Source organism: Eurosta solidaginis, chromosome 2, assembly GCF_040869045.1.
Source record: "Eurosta solidaginis isolate ZX-2024a chromosome 2, ASM4086904v1, whole genome shotgun sequence".
Lineage (NCBI taxonomy): Eukaryota > Metazoa > Arthropoda > Insecta > Diptera > Tephritidae > Eurosta > Eurosta solidaginis.
This window is the reverse complement of record NC_090320.1, coordinates 317,175-339,874: the sequence shown is the minus strand read 5'-3', so window position 1 is coordinate 339,874 and position 22,700 is coordinate 317,175. Positions and strand designations below refer to the sequence as shown.

At 39.2% G+C, this 22,700-nt stretch overlaps 1 protein-coding gene across 1 annotated transcript in view; it reads right to left on the bottom strand.

Moving 5' to 3' along the window:
- Positions 1 to 21,481, bottom strand: part of beat-Ia (beaten path Ia) — a 305,961-nt gene extending 284,480 nt beyond the window's left edge. The window contains exon 1 of the mRNA XM_067769264.1: positions 21,179 to 21,481. The gene's annotated coding sequence lies outside the window, so the exon portion shown is untranslated. The remainder of the gene's footprint in view (positions 1 to 21,178) is intronic.
- Positions 21,482 to 22,700: the final 1,219 nt, after the last annotated feature.

Here is a 22,700-nt window from a genome sequence, read left to right as displayed (position 1 = left end):
TAATTCCTAGATATTTTGTCATGTACTTTGCTTCCGCTGTGAATACAAAAAATATTCCTGTTCCAATTATACATACATGTATGTATATGTGCATTTGTCATCCCAACAAGTCGATGCTGGGATAATAAACTGTTTGCCATTTTTTTTTAATTTTCTTTCTTTTTTATTTGTTTACATCTTCTGTTTATATCCAGTCTACAGTACACTTGTTATGTGTAACTAGTGGAGACCTTTTTAGTGTTCTAAGCTCAGTTTAAGATGTTTGCAAAATGAATGTTTGTTAAACAATTTTTGGTTTACTTATTGATTTTTTTGCAGTCCTGCTGATAACTTCAGACTGACGCCGAAATATTGAAAATTAATAAAATAAAAACATATTCAAGTGTTTTATTTAAAAACTGGTTTTTAAGAGCAATAAAACTAAAACAGCTCTTATAGGATTTTCAGGTCAAATTAAATTTTTTCAATTCAAATAAAACTTTTTACTAGTCAAATTAACCCCTTCCAAATCAAATCAAACTTTTTCAAATAAAGTGAAACTTTCTTTATTTAAAATTAAATTAGTTTTGGGTTTGCAAAACATTCCATAGCTATACTAAAGTAATTGCTAATATATTTTGTGACGATAGTCTTTTTTAATTGTGCTGTTTACCATCATTATCTTAAAAGCGGCAACAGTTTTTAATTTAAATACTTTTTGGCTACTTCGTTGCTTCGCATAAAACAACTAAAATTACTGCATGGTTTACTACCATTTTATTTGTAATAAAAACTTAAATATTAATCTTCAAATATATACAAGGGCTGCGCATGCAGCTAGTTCAAGTGATGATGGCGATAATAATTTCATTATAATAAGAAGGATGAAAGAAAATGTCAAAGTAAAAGTGATGCCAGATGTCAGCTGATTCATACCTTGCATGAAGTTTATACATAGATGGCACGGTGTGCAACTCTATACGCTATCGTACTCCCCCTACAGTGACTCGGTCACGATTTGGAGAAACGTACTCGCTGGCGTGTTTCGTAAGTCCGCACACTGGGCGGACTATCCGGTTGTGTAATGCCGTTGCTAATTTTAGTGTTCGTTATACTGTTTTCACACTCTAATGAAATCGTAAATTTTTTGCTTTCACACAGAAGTAACTGCTCGATTAGTATGAAGGATGAAATGTCAAGCGAATAAAATGACAATGCTATATGACAGACAATCATGGCGGAACGATACAAGGTGGCAGCATGGTAACATACCTACAAACATAAAACAATGCCATGTACTTGTAAATTCGATGAACAAATGTCAAAATCGTACTGCGCCGGTAGTTGATGTATCAAATCAAATAAAAAAGGTTATAATCAGCTGTTCGATGGGGCCACCTTGTATCGTTCCGCCATGTAGACAATGACATTTTTAAGCACTGAACACACCAAAAACTAAGAAGCGGGAACGGAAGCGGAACGCTGCCAACAGAGTTGCATTGTGCTTTTGACTTCATTAGGCACAGCTCAATAAGCGTCTTAATGTAGAAAACTGCCTTTATTATTCAATAAGCCGTCTGTGTGAAAACAGTATTAGGAACGCTAGTTGGATTCGCTCGCTCGATACTGCTACGTCCTTACCATTGATGCGAATGACAAAAACGCGATCTGATTCTCTGCTTACCACCTCATATGGCCCTGTGTATGGAGGTTCAAGTGGCTGTTTTACAGCATACGTTCGAAGAAAAATATGTGTGCAATCATTCAAATGTTTGAGCTGAAACATTTTATTGTTGTTGTGATGTGCAACTGGTGTTGGTCGCATGGCTCGCATTTGCTCTCTCAATTGGCCAACGAAGATGTGAGGGCCGGATGGTGCATCGGTGCCTTCTGCAAATTCGTTTGGTATGCGTATTGGCAAACCGTACAGCATCTCAGCTGCTGAAGCTTTAAGGTCAGGTTTATAACAATTCCGTAGTCCAAGTAGTGCTACTGGTAAGAGTTTTGGCCAAGGAATTTGGATACTACACATTAAAGCTGCTTTTAGTGAACGATGCCAGCGCTCTATCATCCCATTGCACTGGGGATTATATGCTGTTGTGTGTATGTGTTGGCCACCAACAAGTTTACACACATATTTAAACAAATTGTGTGCCTTGATCTGTCGTTATTGTTTTTGGACACCCAAACCTGGATACCCAATGAACCCAAAAAGTATTCGCAATCGTACCCGCTGAAATATATCTTAATGGTATTGCTTCGGGCCAGCGAGAAAAGCGATCGATCATCGTGAAACAGTAACGAAATCCTTGCGCGTGGGGCATAGCAATTATGTCCATGTGGACGTCATAGAATCTGTTGTCAAGCACAGTAATTTTTTACGGTATTAGCTTGTTGTGGCGATGTATTTTCGCGCGCTAACAGGCAATGCAATTTTTCGCCCATTCGGCGATGTCCTTCTTCATGGATGGCCAAACGTACTTTTGTCGCACCTGTTGACTTGTAAATTTGCCACTCGGATGTGACAATCCATACGCTGCTGAAAAACTTTATAGCGTAGGTTTCGTGGAACGTAAGGTCGCACTTTACCCCTTGATATATCGCAATAAATCGTACAAGTGTCAAATTGAACTGATTGTAATTAGAGGGATGTGTCACCGCTCAAAACCGAGCGTAATTCTTCATCGTCTGCTTGCGATTTCGCTATGTCAGCTAGAGTTATAGCCGAGGGCATTGAGATTGCCTCCAATCGAGAGAGTGCATCGGCCACAGAATTTTCAGTACCTTTAACATGAACGATTGCTGTAGAAACTGCGATATAAAATCTAAGTGACGTAGTTGCCGCGGCGATGCTTTCTCCTGCCTTTGCTGGAATGAATAGATCAATGGTATATGGTCAGTTTTGATTATAAAACTGCGTGCTTCGAGAAAATGTTTGAAATGGCGAATTGCATCGTACACTGCAAGTAGCTCTCGGTGATAGGTACTGTAATTCTTTTCTATGCTGCTAAGTTTTCTCGAAAAAAAACCTAAAGGTTGCCACGAGTTATTCGCTTCCTGCTCGAGAGCCGCGCCAACTGCCACGTTTGATGCATCACAGACAAGGGTTAATTTGGCCTTCGGTGCGGGACGAGCCAGAAGCGCTGCGTTGCCCACGCTTTGTTTACATGCTTCAAATGCGTCGACTGCATCTTTTGTCCACAGAATTTTTCGTTTGTCATTTTTTTAATGTTACGAATAAAATCACTCAACGGTGCTTGTATCTCGGAAGCGTGTGATATACAGCGACGTAGCTTAAAATATATAATTCGGATTGCCCAATTTGGCATTTTCTGGCATTTATGCTGAGGACATTTTTTCGCAAAATTGATAAAACAATGCGAAGGTACTCTTCGTGCTCTTCTTGCGAGCCAGACATGATAAGAATGTCATCAATATAGCAAAATACGAATTCCATGCCTCGGAAAATGTCATCCATAAGCCTTTGGAATGTCTGCGTGGCATTCATGAGGCTGAAAGGTATGAATAAAAATTCAACTAAACCGAATGGCGTGCAGACAGCTGTCTTCTTGAAGTCTTCCTCCGCCATAGGAATTTGGTAGTATGCCTGCACCAGGTCGAGGGTCGGAAAAACCGTGCAGCTTGTTTACAAAGCCACGAACGTGGGCGATAGGATAACGATCCGTGACCGTTATCGAATTAAGCTTTCGATAGTCGCCACACGCACGCCAACCACCGCATTCTTTAGACACCATGTGCAGTGGGCTAGACCAGGAACTCTTCGAAACCCTACAGACGCCTTGTTGTAGCAAAAATTTTACTTCTGCCCTTGCAGCTTCAAGCCTTTCGTCGGAGAGGCATCGCGGCCTACTGGCCACCGTATTACCAGACGTTTCGATGTGATGCCGAACTGAATGGAAAACCCTGCAGGCGCCTTGTTGCAGCAAAATTTAACTTCTGCCCTGGCAGCTTCAAGCATTTCGCCGGGGAGGCATCGCGGCGTACTGGCCACCGTATTACCAGACGTTTCTATGTGATGCCGAACTGAATGGAAAACTTTGTTAGTGTAAAATTGCGAATTTGTCTTAGTGACATCGACAAACTATTGCACTAAAAGAAATGGTGCTAGTAAAATCAACAAATCGGTTCTGTTGTTCTTGACTTAACGGAGATTCGGTGAAATTGATCGAATTACGGTTAATTCGACCAAGTTCTATGTCAAGCGAACAAATTAGTTGTGATTTCAACAGAAGAGAAATTGTCGCTCTTAAGTTAACAAAATTCTGTAAAATTGACAGATTCCTAATCAATCTAACTGATTTTTCTGTTAACGTAACTGATCTCACTGGTCATTTCAACAGGGAACAACATTCAATGCATGAGCAAATTTCAAAGAGTATTTTACGCTCACTGTGCTCTCTACTTTGTACTTATGACGATGGTGCCACTTGTTAAAAAAAACACCACTAAATCAAAAAACACACAAATTGGGAAAACAACAAAAAAACTAGTTTTTCAGTTATTAATAAAAAAGAAAAAACCCTTTTTTGAATTTACTGTGCATAACACTGCAAAAAATTATGCTATACCGGGACACCTATTTATCGGGTACAATTTTGCAACTTCTCCTCCAAGCGAAATGCAAAATTGCGCCCTCTTGTTGCAAAAGGTTTGTTTGAACGAACAGGATTTTTCCAAAGTTAGTAACATTTTGTTCAAGTTTTTACGAATTTTCACTCACGCGAACGAATCTAATAAGATAATAAAAAACAGTAAAGTCTGAGTTGTTTTGGAGTCATTTCAAAATAAAGTGTTACGAGAATTAAACTTGCCGAATTACATGTGGTGAATTACCTTCCCGCGATTTGATTTTTTACTTTTCATTAACTTACAAGTTCTCTATTTAAAATGATATGTCAATTTTTACTACAAATTTTGTTCGAAACAATCAAGTGTGGCAACTCTACATGCTAGAGAAGAAATTGAGAATGAGCTACAACTGAAAGAATTGAGAATCAGTTTCATTTCTTTTTAAAAAGTGAAGTAACGCGCGGCGAAGTTCAAAACTATAAATTAAATAAATTATAAAAAAATTAATTTGATGAAAGTGCGTTTAAGAAAAGTGTATAATGTTTAATGTGTGCCAGCATATTTGATGTACGCCCAATTGAATTTCGGTTAGTATGTACATACATATCGTCGCTCGCTAGCCAGAAGCATGAATGTGCAAATTTTGCGATTTTGTGTTAGAAGCTTCGTTGGATTACCCTTTAGATTCTTTAGGTTCTACTTAAATCTACAGCTTCCTACATTACATTGAAACCACAATAATTTGCAATGCCGTTTTCATGAATGTATAATTCAATCACATATAGTTGGGCCAGAAAAATGAATGTGGCACATTCATGTTTCTCGTTGGCAACAAAGTAATGCTGTTCCTGTTTGTATGACATATTCTTTGATATGGCTCAACAATTTTTGAAAAAAGTAAGAATAGTACACATTCGTACTCATATTTACTAATAATATTAATTATTTTAAAAATATAATTCTTTTTATAATAATTAAAAGAATGGTGTTCGGCACTGCTTTGCTGATAATTACTGTGCTATAACAACGCTATCCGAAAAAAAGGTCGCCGATGTTTAATTGGAGGCAAACCGGCTTATTCGAAATCCCGAATCCGCCAACGGAATTGGCCTGCAGGAATTTTTTTACGTCTTTTGCAGTTACCCAAATTTGACAAGTTGGGCCAATTCTTATAGCGTATTCGGACTCAGCGCATGAAAAGGCACAGAAAACATGGGCCGCATTACGTGATCCGACTACTTTGAATTTTTTTGTATAGCTGTGTTAACAAAAAAATTAGATCAGTTTTTAAAACTTTTTTTGTGCCAGAATAATGAATGTGCTAAATCTCGGAGAATAAAAGGAATGTGAGCAAAACAGTTATCTAAGTTGAAAGGGCATATTGTGAGTATAATTTATTGATACATTTTTAAATTAAAAACTATAACTTCTAATTTTAAGGGAGCAATAAATTTTGAAATTCGATTTCCCAACATTTTCATTTCGGCACATTCATGTTTCTGGCAAGCGGGCGACGATATGTACTTATTTGTCCGATTTTTGTTTTAAATTCAAAGAAAATGAAAACATTTTATATCAAATGTGCGTACACAAATATAACTATAATTATAATATAACAATATGGTGAAAATGTTTGAAGAAAAAGTTGAAATAAAGTTTTTGAAACCGACGCTAATGTGGTTCGCTAGAGCATGTATTAACGTGTGTGTGAATATGTATGTAGCAGATATATACATATGTATGTAGCAATCATACGTATTTATGTATTCACATATTTTTTATTTTAATTATATATATATATATTTACATACTTTCGTAAAAAGCTGTCGATGGTACTTCTGAACACGTTTTGTTTATTTGAATTCAGATTCGAGTTATTATTATTTTAATTAATATTACTAAATATAGCAATAAAATCATTAGAAATGAAATGTACTTCTGTGTAATTTATACCAATAAAAAAAAACTACGTAAGTTTAAATATATATTTATCCGGCTTTTGTTTTTTCCACAGGTATTAATGTCATATGAACAGAAAACTCTGTTTACGCTATTAATCTAGAAAAAACAGAAATATCTGTTATTTCAATATATTTCACTGGTAGTGTCATTTCGACAATAAACTCTGTTAATTTAACAGTTTGCACTGGTAATTACAAAAGAACAGACATCCCTTTTATATTAACAGTTTTAATTGGTATTTCTAGAGCGACAGTAATAATTGTTAATTTAACAAAACTATGGGTAGAGTATAATGAAACAACTTTTTTTGTTTATTTGACTACTAAAACGATTGTTTAAGCGACTTAAACTATGAACATTTTTCGTTCGTTTGTTTCAGTAGCCATTGAGTGTGCTTGTAATTCTCAACTGGTTAGTGAAATATTCTAAAGACATAGTTTGAGTTTTTTAATTAAAATCGAGGTTCTTCGGATGGTGTGCTAATACATCAGAGCCCAGTGCTCGCCTCCATATCACACTTTGAAGGGGTTCTTCAAATAGAAGATGAGGTGGCTCATTAGAGCGAAACCTCAGAGTGCCCAACGCTCGCCCCAAATTAAATAAATAGAGGTTTTTCTTGTAGAAAATGGGGTGCCAATACCTCAGAGCCGTCCCGTGCTCGCCTCCATATCACATTTTAAAGGGTTCTTCAAATAGAGGATGAGGTGGCTCAGTAGAGCGAAGCCTCAGAGCCCCCAGTGCTGGCCCCCAAATTAAATAAATAAAAGGTGTACTGATGCTATGCATCCTCCCATGACTTAAACACACCAATAACACTAAAACTACCCAACTTAATAAACTGAATCCCTTAAATAAACACAAATAAATAAATAAAGGTGTACTGATGCTATGCATCCTCCCATGACTTAAATACACCAATAACACTAAGACTACCCAACTCAATAAATGGAATACATTAAATCAAAAACCCCATAAACTCAATACAGTCCATTAATAATAATTTATAAATTTAAAAAAAGGAATGCTTGGTGGAAGTTGAACCCGCAACCCCGGGCGTTTGGTCGGGTACGTCAGCCACTGTGCCACGACTCATACGCTTACAAGCACATAAAATTACTCATTTATAACTCTTATTAAACTGCTCGCCCTCAATTGCCCAAAGCTTAGACCTGGTCCTTCGAGCCGGATACTGGCTCGTATGGAAGTTTCATTAGACGACTAAGCCGTCTAAGGGGGGAGTATGTTTAAGCGACTTAAACTATGAACATTTTTCGTTCGTTTGTTTCAGTAGCCATTGAGTGTGCTTGTAATTCTCAACTGGTTAGTGAAATATTCTAAAGACATAGTTTGAGTTTTTTAATTAAAATCGAGGTTCTTCGGATGGTGTGCTAATACATCAGAGCCCAGTGCTCGCCTCCATATCACACTTTGAAGGGGTTCTTCAAATAGAAGATGAGGTGGCTCATTAGAGCGAAACCTCAGAGTGCCCAACGCTCGCCCCAAATTAAATAAATAGAGGTTTTTCTTGTAGAAAATGGGGTGCCAATACCTCAGAGCCGTCCCGTGCTCGCCTCCATATCACATTTTAAAGGGTTCTTCAAATAGAGGATGAGGTGGCTCAGTAGAGCGAAGCCTCAGAGCCCCCAGTGCTGGCCCCCAAATTAAATAAATAAAAGGTGTACTGATGCTATGCATCCTCCCATGACTTAAACACACCAATAACACTAAAACTACCCAACTTAATAAACTGAATCCCTTAAATAAACACAAATAAATAAATAAAGGTGTACTGATGCTATGCATCCTCCCATGACTTAAATACACCAATAACACTAAGACTACCCAACTCAATAAATGGAATACATTAAATCAAAAACCCCATAAACTCAATACAGTCCATTAATAATAATTTATAAATTTAAAAAAAGGAATGCTTGGTGGAAGTTGAACCCGCAACCCCGGGCGTTTGGTCGGGTACGTCAGCCACTGTGCCACGACTCATACGCTTACAAGCACATAAAATTACTCATTTATAACTCTTATTAAACTGCTCGCCCTCAATTGCCCAAAGCTTAGACCTGGTCCTTCGAGCCGGATACTGGCTCGTATGGAAGTTTCATTAGACGACTAAGCCGTCTAAGGGGGGAGTATGTTTAAGCGACTTAAACTATGAACATTTTTCGTTCGTTTGTTTCAGTAGCCATTGAGTGTGCTTGTAATTCTCAACTGGTTAGTGAAATATTCTAAAGACATAGTTTGAGTTTTTTAATTAAAATCGAGGTTCTTCGGATGGTGTGCTAATACATCAGAGCCCAGTGCTCGCCTCCATATCACACTTTGAAGGGGTTCTTCAAATAGAAGATGAGGTGGCTCATTAGAGCGAAACCTCAGAGTGCCCAACGCTCGCCCCAAATTAAATAAATAGAGGTTTTTCTTGTAGAAAATGGGGTGCCAATACCTCAGAGCCGTCCCGTGCTCGCCTCCATATCACATTTTAAAGGGTTCTTCAAATAGAGGATGAGCTGGCTCAGTAGAGCGAAGCCTCAGAGCCCCCAGTGCTCGCCCCCAAATTAAATAAATAAAAGGTTTACTGATGCTATGCATCCTCCCATGACTTAAACACACCAATAACACTAAAACTACCCAACTTAATAAACTGAATCCCTTAAATAAACACAAATAAATAAATAAAGGTGTACTGATGCTATGCATCCTCCCATGACTTAAATACACCAATAACACTAAAACTACCCAACTCAATAAATGGAATACATTAAATCAAAAACCCCATAAACTCAATACAGTCCATTAATAATAATTTATAAATTTAAAAAAAGGAATGCTTGGTGGGAGTTGAACCCGCAACCCCGGGCGTTTGGTCGGGTACGTCAGCCACTGTGCCACGACTCATACGCTTACAAGCAGATAAAATTACTCATTTATAACTCTTATTAAACTGCTCGCCCTCAATTGCCCAAAGCTTAGACAACGATCAATTACGGATCAACGATTTGTGCGCAGTTGATTCAACATCTTCTTATGATGGATACAAATTTACAGAAATTTTGGTTGAATTGATGCGTATTTCGGTTGATTTCACCAGTATTTTTCTTTCAGTGTGGAGAATGTCGTAAAACTTTTTTGCTTTATTTAGCGTTGAGACTGCAAAAATTCGTGTACTGCTGAGTTCACCGCTCCTGTGAGACCCGTTGTAAATCACCTTGTTTGAATTTACTATTTGCTGCCGAGAATGGTAAAACAGACACAACCGATCCGGAATCAATAAGAAAGTTGAATTTTGATTTTTTGTCGCTGACGTATAAGCGCTTCTCATTCGTCTTATTGTTTTTGCTTGCGGTTAGTGCTTTTGTGTTGGTGCAAATATTTGTTTGGTTAAAGCTGCTAGATTTACGACTGTTGCCAACCAGCGTTATTGAAGACAGCCGCTTTAGTTTGACGCCTTGTAGCGCGAGAAGTTGGGACAACATTTCTTCGCGTTATCTCCGAACTTCGGGTGGAAAAAACATAGAGTTGGCTGCCCCTCATTGTGACCTTTTTTTGCCGATGATTTTTGTGTTCTCTGACGAGAGTTACTACGGCTTCTGCAAGACTTGAAAGCTTTTAGTTCGCTACAAATTTTACTTACCTTTTCTGTAAGAGACTTTAATGCTGCGCTCATTTCTGACAAGGACATTGTCTGAGATACCGCCTGGACCAAGTTGTCAGTGGATGCTTGAGTTGGCAAGATTCTGCAAGTGTCGGTTGCTACTGCCTCCAGCATCTTGTCTGCTATCTTCGCCAGTTTTTCAATGTCTTTCTCATCCCAAACACTCAAGACTGGATGTATAGACTGTTACATAACGTATGAATTATTGCCTCGCTGCCGGGATCGGGTGCTAATCGACGCATGTAGGACAAAATTTCTGTCGGCTTCATGCTTGCTATGCCACCTCCCTGCGACAAACGACGTAATTGCGCCGTCGGGGTCACCACTTTGGTTGCTTCGCATAAAACAACTCAAAATACTGCAGGGTTTACTACTATTTTATTTATAATAAAAACTTAAATATTAATCTTCGAATATATATGTACAAGGGCTGCGCATGCAGCTAGTTCGAGTGACGATGTTGATAATAATTTCATTAGAATAAGAAGGATGAAAGAAAATGTCAAAGTAAAAGTGATGCCAGATGTCAGCTGATTCGTACCTTGCATGAAGCTGATATCTACATAGATGGCACGATGTGCAACTCAATACGCTACAACTTTATGTAAGTCACCAAATACCCAGTTAGTTAGAGTGAGTTTAAGCTGCAGTTGAGATAAGCTCATTTTACTTCTAACATTTTGGTCGTTCCAACAAATTTAGTACATAAAATGGCTCAGATAAACTCTAGTCAACTTTAGTTGCAGTTGAAACTCCCACTGAAAATCAGGTCAGTATTTTTACTTACGGTTTATGTGATAACAACCACAGTCATTTCACATTTATCACAAAGTAGTAGCTCAATATATAACAGAAAATATAATATTTTGTATGTAATTATACTCAGCTGAGCAGAGCTCAAGGAATATATTAACTTTGTTCGCATAACGGTAATCTGTAACGGCATAAACTAATCGAAATAGATATAGACTTCTATACATATATCAAAATAATCTGGGCGAAAAAAGAAATTCATTTAGCCATGTCCGTCCGTCCGTCCATCCGTTCGTAAACACGATAACTTGAGTAAATTTTGAGGTATCTTGATGAAATTTGGTATGCAGGTTCCCAGGCACTCATCTGAGATCGCTGTTTAAAATGAACGAAATCGGACCACAACCACGCCCACTTTTTCGATATCGAAAATTTCCGAAAAAGTGCGATAATTCATTACCAAATACGGATAAAGCGATGAAACTTGGTAGGTGCGTTGACGTTATGACGCAGAATAGAAAATTAGTAAAATTTTGGACAATGGGCGCGGCACCGCCCACTTTTAAAAGAAGGTAATTTAAAAGTTTTGCAAGCTGTAATTTGGCCGTCGTTGAAGATATCATGATGAACTTTGGTAGGCACGTTACCGCTATTACTATATATGTGCTAAATAAAAATTAGCAAAATCGGATGACGAACACGCCCACTTAAAAAAAAATTTTTTTTAAGTCAAATTTTAACAAAAAATTTTATATTTTTACAGTATATAAGTAAATTATGTCAACATTCAACTCTAGTAATGATATAGTGCAACAAAATACAAAAATAAAAGAAAGTTTCAAAATGGGGGAGGCTCCGCCCTTTTTCATTTAATTTGTCTAGGATACTTTTAATGCCATAAGTCGAACAAAAATTTAGCAATCCTTGTGAAATTTGGTAGAGGCATAGATTCTATGACGATAACTGGTTTCTGTGAAAATGGGCGAAATCGGTTTAAGCCACGCCCAGTTTTTATACACAGTCGGCTTTCTGTCCTTCCGCTCGGCCGTTAACACGATAACTTGAGCAAAAATCGATATATCTTTACTAAACTTAGTTCACGTACTTATCTAAACTCAATTTATCTTGTTATAAAAAGTGGCCGAAATCCGAATATTACCACGCCCACTTTTCCGATATCGATTAATCTATACCAAATATGAAAAAAGGGATGAAACATGGTAATTGGATTGGTTTATAATAAAAAAAAAAAATAAATGTAAGGCGCGATAACCTCCGAAGAGATCTAAGGCCGAGCTTCTCTTCCAATTTGCATCGTGCTCCTCTTGATTTTCCCTACAAATTGGCCGGACGGGACCTACATGTTTTATGCCGACCCCGAACGCCATCTGCAAGGCAGATGAGTTTTCACTGAGAGCTTTTCATGGCAGAAATACACCCGGAGCGCTTTCCAAACACTGCCGAGGGGCGACCCCACTTAGAAAAATTGTCTTCTAATTTAAAAACCTTATTTCTAAAATTTTGATGTTGCTTTGCCCGGGGTTCGAACCCAGGGCATACGGTGTGGTAGGCAGAGAACGCTACCATCACACCACGGTGGCCGCCGTGAAAAAACTTTGTAAAATGGATGTGACACCTACCATATTAAGTAGAGGAAAATGAAAAAGTTCTGCAGGGCGAAATCAAAAGCCCTTGGAATCTTCTCCGGAATACTGTTCGTGGTATTACTAATATATAAATAAATTAGAAGACCCGGCAGACGTTGTCCTGCCCTAAATTTGGCCAATCTGCATACATTTTAATAAGCTTTTTCCATCTGACTCTGCCTTCCCCCCTTTTCACTTTTTCCTAATCCTTTTATTCACTCCTCCCTCCGTCTTTTTCGCTTCATTTTTCTCAATCTTAGTCTCATTCTATCTCTTTCTCAATCTCCTCTAATTCTCTCTTTTCTCTTCTCTCAATTTCTTCTCATTCTTCTGCATTCCTTATTGCCTGTCCCAGAAGGTGGTATGTATTTTATTCCAGTCCCAGTCCCAGTCCCACTCCGAGTCTCAGTTCCAGTCCTAGTCCTAATCCCAGTCTCAGTCCGTCTCTGGGTAATATATTACTCTGTACTAAAGCACTCATCAACAGCTTTCAATTGATATCCATATTGTATAAACACTGTCTAGGCATTCACTGGCCCACGTTTTGGCCTATATATTGATACCCTAGTCAACCAGGGGTATGAAAATTACCCTCTACTAGAGCACTCATCAACAGCTTTCATTTGATACCCATATTCTATACACACATTCTAGGGGTACCCAGGTCCACGTTTTGGCCTCTATATCGAGACCCGAGTCACACAGGGGTATGAAAATTACCCTCTACTAAAGCAATCATCAACAGGTTTCATTTGATATCCATACTCTATAAACACACTCTAGGGGTACCCGGGTCCACGTTTTGGCCTATATCCCGAGGCGGTAGTCACCCAGGGGTATGAAAATTACCCTCTACTAAAGCACTCATCAACAGCTTTCTGTTGATATCCATATTCTATAAACACACTCTAGTGGTACCCGGGTCCACGTTTTCGCCAATATCTCGAGACCCTAGTCACCCAGGGTTATGAAAATTACCCTCTACTAAAGCACTCATCAACAGCTTTCATTTGATATCCATATTCTATAAACACACTCTAGGGGTACCCGCGTCCACGTTTTGGCCTATATCTCGAGACCCTAGTCACCAAGGGGTATGAAAATTACCCTCTACTAAAGCACTCGTCAAGAGCTTTCATTTGATATCCATATTCTATAAACACACTCTAGGGGTACCCGGGTCCACGTTTTGGCCTATATCTCGAAACCCTAGTCACCCAGTCACCTATCCTATATTTCAAGTTAGATCAAACTACACACGGGGAGCAAAACAAATTCAAAATCAGTTCAGAAGTTTAGGAGTCCATTGGCCTCAATAGTGTGACACGTGTTTTTTATATATTAAGAAGAAGAAGAAGATTGGTGGTACCCGACAGATGATGCTCTGGGTCACCCTGGTCCACATTTTCATCGATATCTCGAAAACGCCTTCACATATACAACTAAGGGCCACTCCCTTTTAAAACCCTCATTAATACCTTTGACCCTAGACGGTCATCCTTCGTCTAAACGACTACGCACTATCTTATTTTCACTGTAAATATGTTTTTGTTGTTCGTGTTGATTTCCGCTTTCCTAAAGCGCTAGTCGGTTGTTTACTCTCTTTGAATGCACGCATACAGAGGAGCACGCAAATCGTAAGTAGATTTTTTTTCGGGTTTGTTTTATGGCGTAGTCGAATTGACGAAGGATAACGTTTATGTAACTTTATGAGTTCTACGTTAAAGGGCTAACAAAGTCAGTATATGGCTCGAATAGAAGTATTACGATGGACAACTGGTTTACATCCATACCTTTGGCTCAGTCGTTAGGAAATCACCCGTACAATTTAACAATAGTTTTCACACTCAGATCAAACAAAGCGGAAATACCGTCTGATGTGTTTCTACGACAAAAATTTAACTATATTATCCTATAAACCAAAACCTAGCAAAATAGTCTATCTTCTGTCATCTTGCAATGAAAAAGGGATTATTAATCCCGTTTCAAATAAACCAACCATGGTTGAGTTTTACAACGAAACCAAAGGGGAAGTAGACACTCTGGAAAACTAATCGAATCGCGCATCCCAAGGCAGTCGGTTCTATGTACCGGAGCGACTCGGGATTTTTCCCGACCAAGGACTGTCATTTCAGTGTGACCCCATCTAATTTGTTTCGTCCCTCCCACAAATTGTCATCCTCCCAGCAGCTCCTTGCAGCAGCACTGCTCCATATTCTCTTACTCCGGGAAGGCATCGAATCCAATCCGGGTCCGTCTCCTGACCCCGGTCCTGAGAAATGGTTTTGCTGCATCTGCCGGAAAAGAATCTTTTTAGGACGGTCATGCTCTGTTCAGTGTGTCTCGTGCAAGGGATGGTTGCATCTGACAGGTTGTTCTGGGCTTGATCCCAAAACCCGACGTCCACGTAACTTTTATAAATCTTTTGTGGCTCCTTGCTGTTCACGCCCAAGGGCGTCCCGTAGTCTACGCCTAAGCGCCCCTCCCACTACCTCCCAGCAGCCCAGCTGCTCAGCAAGCCACAAGAAGTACCCGCTGCTGCTCGCGCCCCACGGCGCCAACAACTCAAACAGCTGATACCACTCATAACTACTACCTTCGTAGTAGAGTTGGCAGCAATGCTGAGCATCAGCCCCTGTCCCCGTCTTCTCCCCCCCCTCTTTTCCGGCAGCAATCGTGCAGATCAGGGAAACAGACTCTTAGTCCCTACCTCCGTTTACACCGTCTGCCAGTACAGAATATATAGGTTTGCGACATCCGCCCAATGCAGCTCCTGCCTTGGGTGGTGCCACTTTCCTAGATGTTCTGGTCTCCGCGACGGCAACCCGCCGACGGGTTTCATCGCGCCATGTTGCCAGGTCGCAAACCCAAATCATCCGCGTACCCCAATGCTTGCCCAAGGACGCCCAGTCCCAGGGCCACAACAGCAATTGCGTCCTGGCCTTCCACAACCCAGGCGTAGTCACCCGTCACTTACCCCCAGAGTGACGACGTCTCCCCTTATGCACTTCAGAATTCTGCAGTTAAACTGTAATGGACTAACTGGGAAGATTACGGAGATAGTCGATTTCATGAAGCGGCACAACATCCGCATTGCTGCGATTCAAGAGACTAAACTCACAGCAAGATCTGCATTGCAGACCTGCTCTGGGTATAATGTCCACAGGAAAGACCGCGAGAGCGGAAATGGAGGCGGTCTCGCGTTTATCATACACCACTCTGTGCAATATTATATTTTTGATCCTGGCATCGACCGCAGGGACAATGTCTTAGAACGTCAAGGCCTATCTGTCCGGTCAGGCGATGCAAACCTAGAAATCATCAACATCTACATCCCTCCTGCCACCTGTTGCCCCAGTGGATATCGCCCTAATATCAGGGCCTTACTCACTGGCAACAATCGCATTATCTTAGGCGATTTCAATGCCCATCATGATCTATGGCATTCAAACTTGCGGGCGGACAGTACGGGTGAGATGTTGGTGGATCAAATAGAAGAAACGACGTTCTGCACAATAAAAGGAGACGTCCCCACACGTATGGTAGGAAGCTGTCACAGCTCGCCAGATATCTCAATCGTTAGCGCAGAACTCGTATACTGCGTCAACTGGGGTGGTAACATTGGCATCCGACCACCTGCCCATACTTCTTTCGCTTGAGCGTACCGCCGACTTCATCGTCACTGAAAAACGCACTTTCATAAACTTCAAATAAGGAAAGTGGGAGGAATATAAATCCTTTACAGACAACCGCTTTGCTGCCCTCCCTATCCCGACTGATGCCCGCCAAGGGGAGAATGCCTTCCGTAAGGTCATTAAATCTGCCTCGGCACATTTCATTCCCGCCGGGAGAATTCCCGAAATCCGACCCCACTTCCCGGCGGAGGCCGCAAACTTAGCGAGAGAACGTGACCTTATAAGACATCTTGATCCAGGCGACCCCCAAATAAGGGATATAAACCAACGCATCAGATTTCTTGTGGATGAATACAAGCGGACGAAATGGGAGGAGCACCTAAGAGGTTGTAACCCGGTGTGGGTAAACTTTGGTCCACCGTAAAGTCCCTATCGAATCCGACTAAGCACAAAGACAAAGTTTCCATCGCCTTTGGCGAAAAAGTGCTGTCGGACGCGAAAAAATGCGCGAGCGCTTTCTGCCGACAATATATAATGCATCCTACGGTCGGCAAAGATAGACGGAGAGCCAATAGACACGCACATAAACACAAATTCAGCGCGTCACCAATCACCATCACCGCTAAAGAGGTTGAGGACGCTATTGGTCGTGCTAAACCATCCAAAGCAGTGGGCCCAGACGGCATAGCCATGCCGATGCTTAAAATCCTAGGGAAAGAGGGTTTCAAATATTTGGCGCATGTCTTCAACCTGTCTCTTTCCACCTTTGTCATACCTGAGAAATGGAAAATGGCCAAGGTGGTCGCGCTACTAAAGCCTGGGAAACCAGCTAACATAGGTGAGTCGTATCGTCCCATATCTCTCCTATCGCCAGTAGCAAAGACGCTTGAAGCCATTTTGCTCCCTTATTTCCAAGCAAATTTGCAGCTAGCCATTAGCCACAGGGTGGTGTCCTATCACCACTTTTGTTTAGTTTCTACATATCTAAGCTACCTTCACCACCGGAAGGAGTCACAGTCGTTTCCTACGCCGATGACTGCACAATAATGGCCACAGGCCCAGGCCCAAAGATCGATGCGCTATGCAATAAAATAAACGGCTACCTCCCTGATCTCTCCAGTTTTTTCGCCTCGCGAAACCTGGCATTATCACCGACTAAATCTTTCGCGACCTTATTTACAACATGGACGTCCCAAATGTCGACCATTTTGAACATCCACGTCGATGGCACTACGCTACCGACTGTCCTACACCCCAAAATCTTGGGTGTGACGTTTGATCAGGATCTACATTTTGGTGAGCACGCAGCCGTAATTATTCCGAGAATTCAGAGCCGTAACAAAATCTTCAAATCGCTCGCTGGCAGTACTTGGGGAAAAGATAAAGAAACGCTCATGACTACATACAAAGCAATTAGCCAGCCGATTACGTGCTACGCGTCACCCATATGGTCGCCAAGCCTAAAAATCACCCACCGGAAGAAACTACAGGCCTGCCAAAATACTGCCCTCAGAATCGCCACGGGCTGTCTTCTTATGTCCCCAGAACACCATCTGCATAGAGGCGAGAATACTCCCCATCAGGGAGAGAAATGAGATGCTGACCAAACAGTTCCTGTTGAATACCCAGAAACCTGGGCATCCCAAGACACATCTGATTGATGAACCAGCACCGCCTATGGACTTAAGGAGTCATCTCCGTAAGCATTTTGAGAAAATACGGCACCTGAGAACCCAGCCGTATGAAGTGAACATGAAAAACACAAGCAGGTCCTTGGTGAACTCCATAAAGAGGCGTCGGACCTTTATGCCGGGAATTGCCCGGTGAATCCAGTACTTAACGAAAATTATCCAAAACTCGCGGAAGAGGAACGCATACTCCCCAGGGAAACGCGTGTCACTCTTGCTCAACTTCGTTCTATATACTGTAACAGGTTAAACTCTTACCTATCCAGAATCAACCCCGACATACAAAATGTATGCCCCGCTTGCAATGTGTCCCCACATGACACCAACCATCTCTTCAATTGTAATGTGGAACCAACGCCTCTAACACCCCTTTCCTTATGGTCCACCCCTGTTGAAACGGCAAGTTTCCCTGGACTCCCGTTAGAGGATATTGATGACAATTTGTGATCGGTCGCGGCTATTAGGTGGGGCGAGCATTGTTACAACAACAACAACAACAGCACTCTGGATCAGATGTGAAGCGTAATGAGTTGTTCAAGAAAAACAAACAGGTGGTCATTGTGCCAATTTTTGGTATGTTGAACATTTCTTTTATAAATTCGTATGTTATTTACACATACAATATATTTGAAGTCGGAAAGAAGACTTTAAAACGGGTAGATTTTATGAAAAAGCTTTTCACTGGCCTTATAAATAGTCATTTCGATGACAGACTTAATATGACAACTATTACCACTACGATAAGAAATGACATACTAAGTTTACGTGCTGATCATGCTACAAATGGATCTGATATGATACCGGCATCAGAAACTATAAAACGGAAGATTTGTGCCATGTATCCTTCTTCCAAACGAAGAATGACGAAGGTGGTATGCGCAAAGTGCCATAAACACCTATGTGGAGAGAATAAAGTTGATGTTTGTGCCTCCTATATTATCTGAGGATAGAACTTTAAAAGCTGCTTTTCCTATTTAGGTTTAATTATTTAGTTTTAAGAAACTCAAAGACTTGTATGAGAATTCCTGCCACAAGTTGTGATTTTTTATTTTTTAAAAGGTAATGCCTTAAAGGTGAAGCCAATTGCTAGAAGACTGTGAATTGTTAATTTTAAGTTAAAAGATAAAAGTTTTCCTGTTTATTTTTGGCTTGTATTTATCAATAACGAAATAAATAAAAAAATTAATAAAATAGTTCATTATTTCTACTCACAACCTTCTGAAAAGTCTTCGTCATAATGACGAAGGATGACGTTAATGTACAAAATATAAGGATGACCGTCCAGGGTTAATTTGATACCCATATCGTACAAACGCATTCTAGTCACCCTTGGTCCACCTTTATGGCTATATCTCGAAAAGGCGTCCACCTATAAAACTAAGGCCCACTCCCTTTTAAAATACCCATTAACACCTTTCATTTGATACCCATATCGTACAAACACATTCTAGAGTCACCACTGATCCACCTTTATGGCGATATCTCGAAAAGGCGTCAACCTATAGAACTAAGGCCCACTCCCTTACTCGTATACTCACATACTCATTAACACCTTTCATTTGATACCCATGTCGTACTAACACATTCTAGAGTGACCTCTGGTCCACCTTTATGGCGATATCCCGAAAAGGCGTCCACCTATAGAACTATGGTCCACTCCCTTTTAAAATACTCTTTAATACCTTCCATTTGAAACCCATGTCATACAAACACATTCCAGGGTTACCCTAGGTTAATTTTGCTAAATGATGATTTTCCCTTATTTTGTCTCCAAAGCTCTCAGCTGAGTATGTAATGTTCGGTTACACCCGAACTTAGCCTTCCTTACTTGTTTTTCTTTCTTATTTTCCGAATTTATAGACTTTGCAGTCGTCATAACAACCAGTCAACTTAGCACATCTTTTTTTAATATCCTTCAATTTCCTATAAGAGCTTTTATTACACGTCATTAAATTATGGAATATCATCCTATTTCATCGAAAATCAAAAAATATTAGAATAATTGTTTTCTAAATGCCCTATTTCAGGATTTACTTGAAACATTACCTATTTCAGAAATCGGTTGCCGAACGCACTATCTCTAAATTTTTTCAGAATCAGCCCATCCCACGCCACAATATGTTGAGGTAAGGTCAGAAAGCGCGGCTTTGAAACAAATTCCGAGACAGGACGTTTTTTTATACAAATCTGAAAAAGGCCTGCTTCAATCAAGATCTGGAATTTAATGTTTTTCAAAAGTTTTCTGAGAGTTCCCACTCAGAAGTCGATGCATGAATCTACAACATTACACTTTTAATAGGACAGTAGTTTTTGGGTGTAAAAGCACGGTTCAAAACCTGTAGATCTCATAAGCCAAAAAATAATTTAATTTGATTTGAAAAAGGCCTCATATGATTTAAACAAAAAACTTTATTTGATTGGAAAGCAATTTGATTTCCCATTTTTGTTGTTATGTCGGCCTACTGACTGAAATTTCATTTCGTAATTTTTTCATAATCAGCCCATTCCACGCCACAATATGTTGAGGTAATGCTCAGAAAGCGCAGCTTTGAAACAAATTCCGAGACAGGACGTTCAAACAAAGATCTGAAATGTAATGTTTTTCAAAAGTTTTCTGAGAGTTCCCACTCAGAAGTCGATACATGAATCTACAACAGTACACTTTTAATAGGACAGTAGTTTTTGGGTGTAAAAGCACGGTTCAAAACCTGTAGATCTCATAAGCCAAAAAATAATTTCATTTCATTTTATAAAGGTCTAATACGATCTAAAAAAAAAACTTTATTTGATTGGAAAGCAATTTGATTTCCCCTTTTTATTTGTTATGTCGGCCTACTGACTGAAATGTCATTTCATGAAATGTAAAAAGTTTTATTTGACCTTAATTTAATTTCATGCAATACTAACAGCCAAAAACAAAATAAATCAAAAGTTATTTATTTCCTGGTTTAAAAACTCGATCTTTAATGTATAGCTTAACCATACATTAAAGAAGATTTCTAATCAGTAAAACGAAGCCTTTAAAATATTCTAAAAATATCAGTGAAGAAAAAAATTATACAATTTTGACAATGCTTGTCGCGTGCTTTGAAGCAAGATCTTAACATTATTTGAATTTTTCCTTGTTTAAAGTTTTCTCCTCATATTCTTAATATTTTACGGTGAAAGCTATAGTATATATATAGTAAAGAATATAATACCCACAATACGAAGCCAGCTCATAAGAAAATATCTGTATGTGTGGTGGAGTATACTTACTTTTAGAATCGAGTAGTCACATACGCCAAATAAATGCAACACGTGTTTTCTAATTGATTGTAGATATGTTGATATTTACTTTGTTTCATTTTCACTTTTTTAACGAAATTTTATTTACTCGTTATAAACCTCATAATTCACATCACAAGCAGTTCAATATAATAGAATGACTGGGTGGGTTATTTGTTTTTAAAAATTCAATTTATAAGCACTCAGCTAAAATTCAATTTTCAAAAGCAAGATTTATTTGTAACTGTTCAATTTCTTGTTAATATTTGTACGTAGAATTTCTTCCACGAATAGAAATTTCTGTTATGCAAAATTTCAATATTTACTTATTATAATATTACACGGCGTCAGTATTTGGTTAAAAGCTATTTATTTTTTGTACTTGCCCTGCAGCAGACTGACCGCCAACTGTCGTTTTTGTACTTTCCGGTGTACTGGTTCTGATGATAAAAGCAAAAAACTATTAGGAATAACTCAGAATTTTTACAAACTTATGTAATTGAACGAATTTTACAATAAAAGTCTGACTAAGCAATAATAAAGAAAATCGTGAGGTTTAAGTGGTGGCAAGCTTGAAATAATTCATCAAACTACTCCAAAAACTACAATGAAATTTTGTCTTAACGAAATTTTGTCTTATAGGAGAAAGCATAGGGTAACAATCCATGTCTACACTAAATAAATGAAAGATCCAACAAACCAAATAATATTTCTCACGACAACACAAAAAAAAAACTGTACAGTACCGTTACGAAAAACCATCAAGTACCGATCGAAACATGGATAAATTGGGAATTCCCAATTTTCTATCCAGTATTTTGCAACAAAAAATTCACAGCGTGCAATGTGTTGGAATAGTTGATCAAGTTTCTGAAAATTCTAATTACTGCAGGTTCTAATTTGTGAGCGACCACTGTACTAAAAATTACATTGGCGGATATGGAAAATTCAGTGAGCTTAGGTGTGCGATATATGTAAGTATCTAGCAGAAAAGTTCAGCCTATTGCAACCTTCTTTTGAACAAATTATTTTATAATCCCTTTTGTGGACTTGTAATAGTTCAATGAGCTCTGAAGCCGTTTCATAAATTTGTTTCTGATAAACCGGTTATAGCCACAAAAATACGATTATCTCTTCACCAAAATACGAAAAAACCATTAAGCGAAAACGATAGTAGAGCTCGAAGTGACATTAGAAAGAAGTATACAGCTCATGAAGACCAAAATAATAACATACATATCTCTTTTGAAAGTCAGAAGTCAAATAACCAAGTTACAATAAAAAAAACATTTCGTATATGCAAGGATTAAGAAAAATTCAAAGGCCCTTTCAACATAAGCTTCAAATTTGCAATAAAATTTAGGCCGAACTTCTCTTCGAATTTACGTCGTGTTCCATTTTAATTTTTTTTCTACAAATTTGTGGGACGGATGTGTTATGCCGACTCCGAACGACATCTGCAGTGCAAATAAATTTTCACTGGGAAGCTTTGAATGGTAGAAATACACGAATA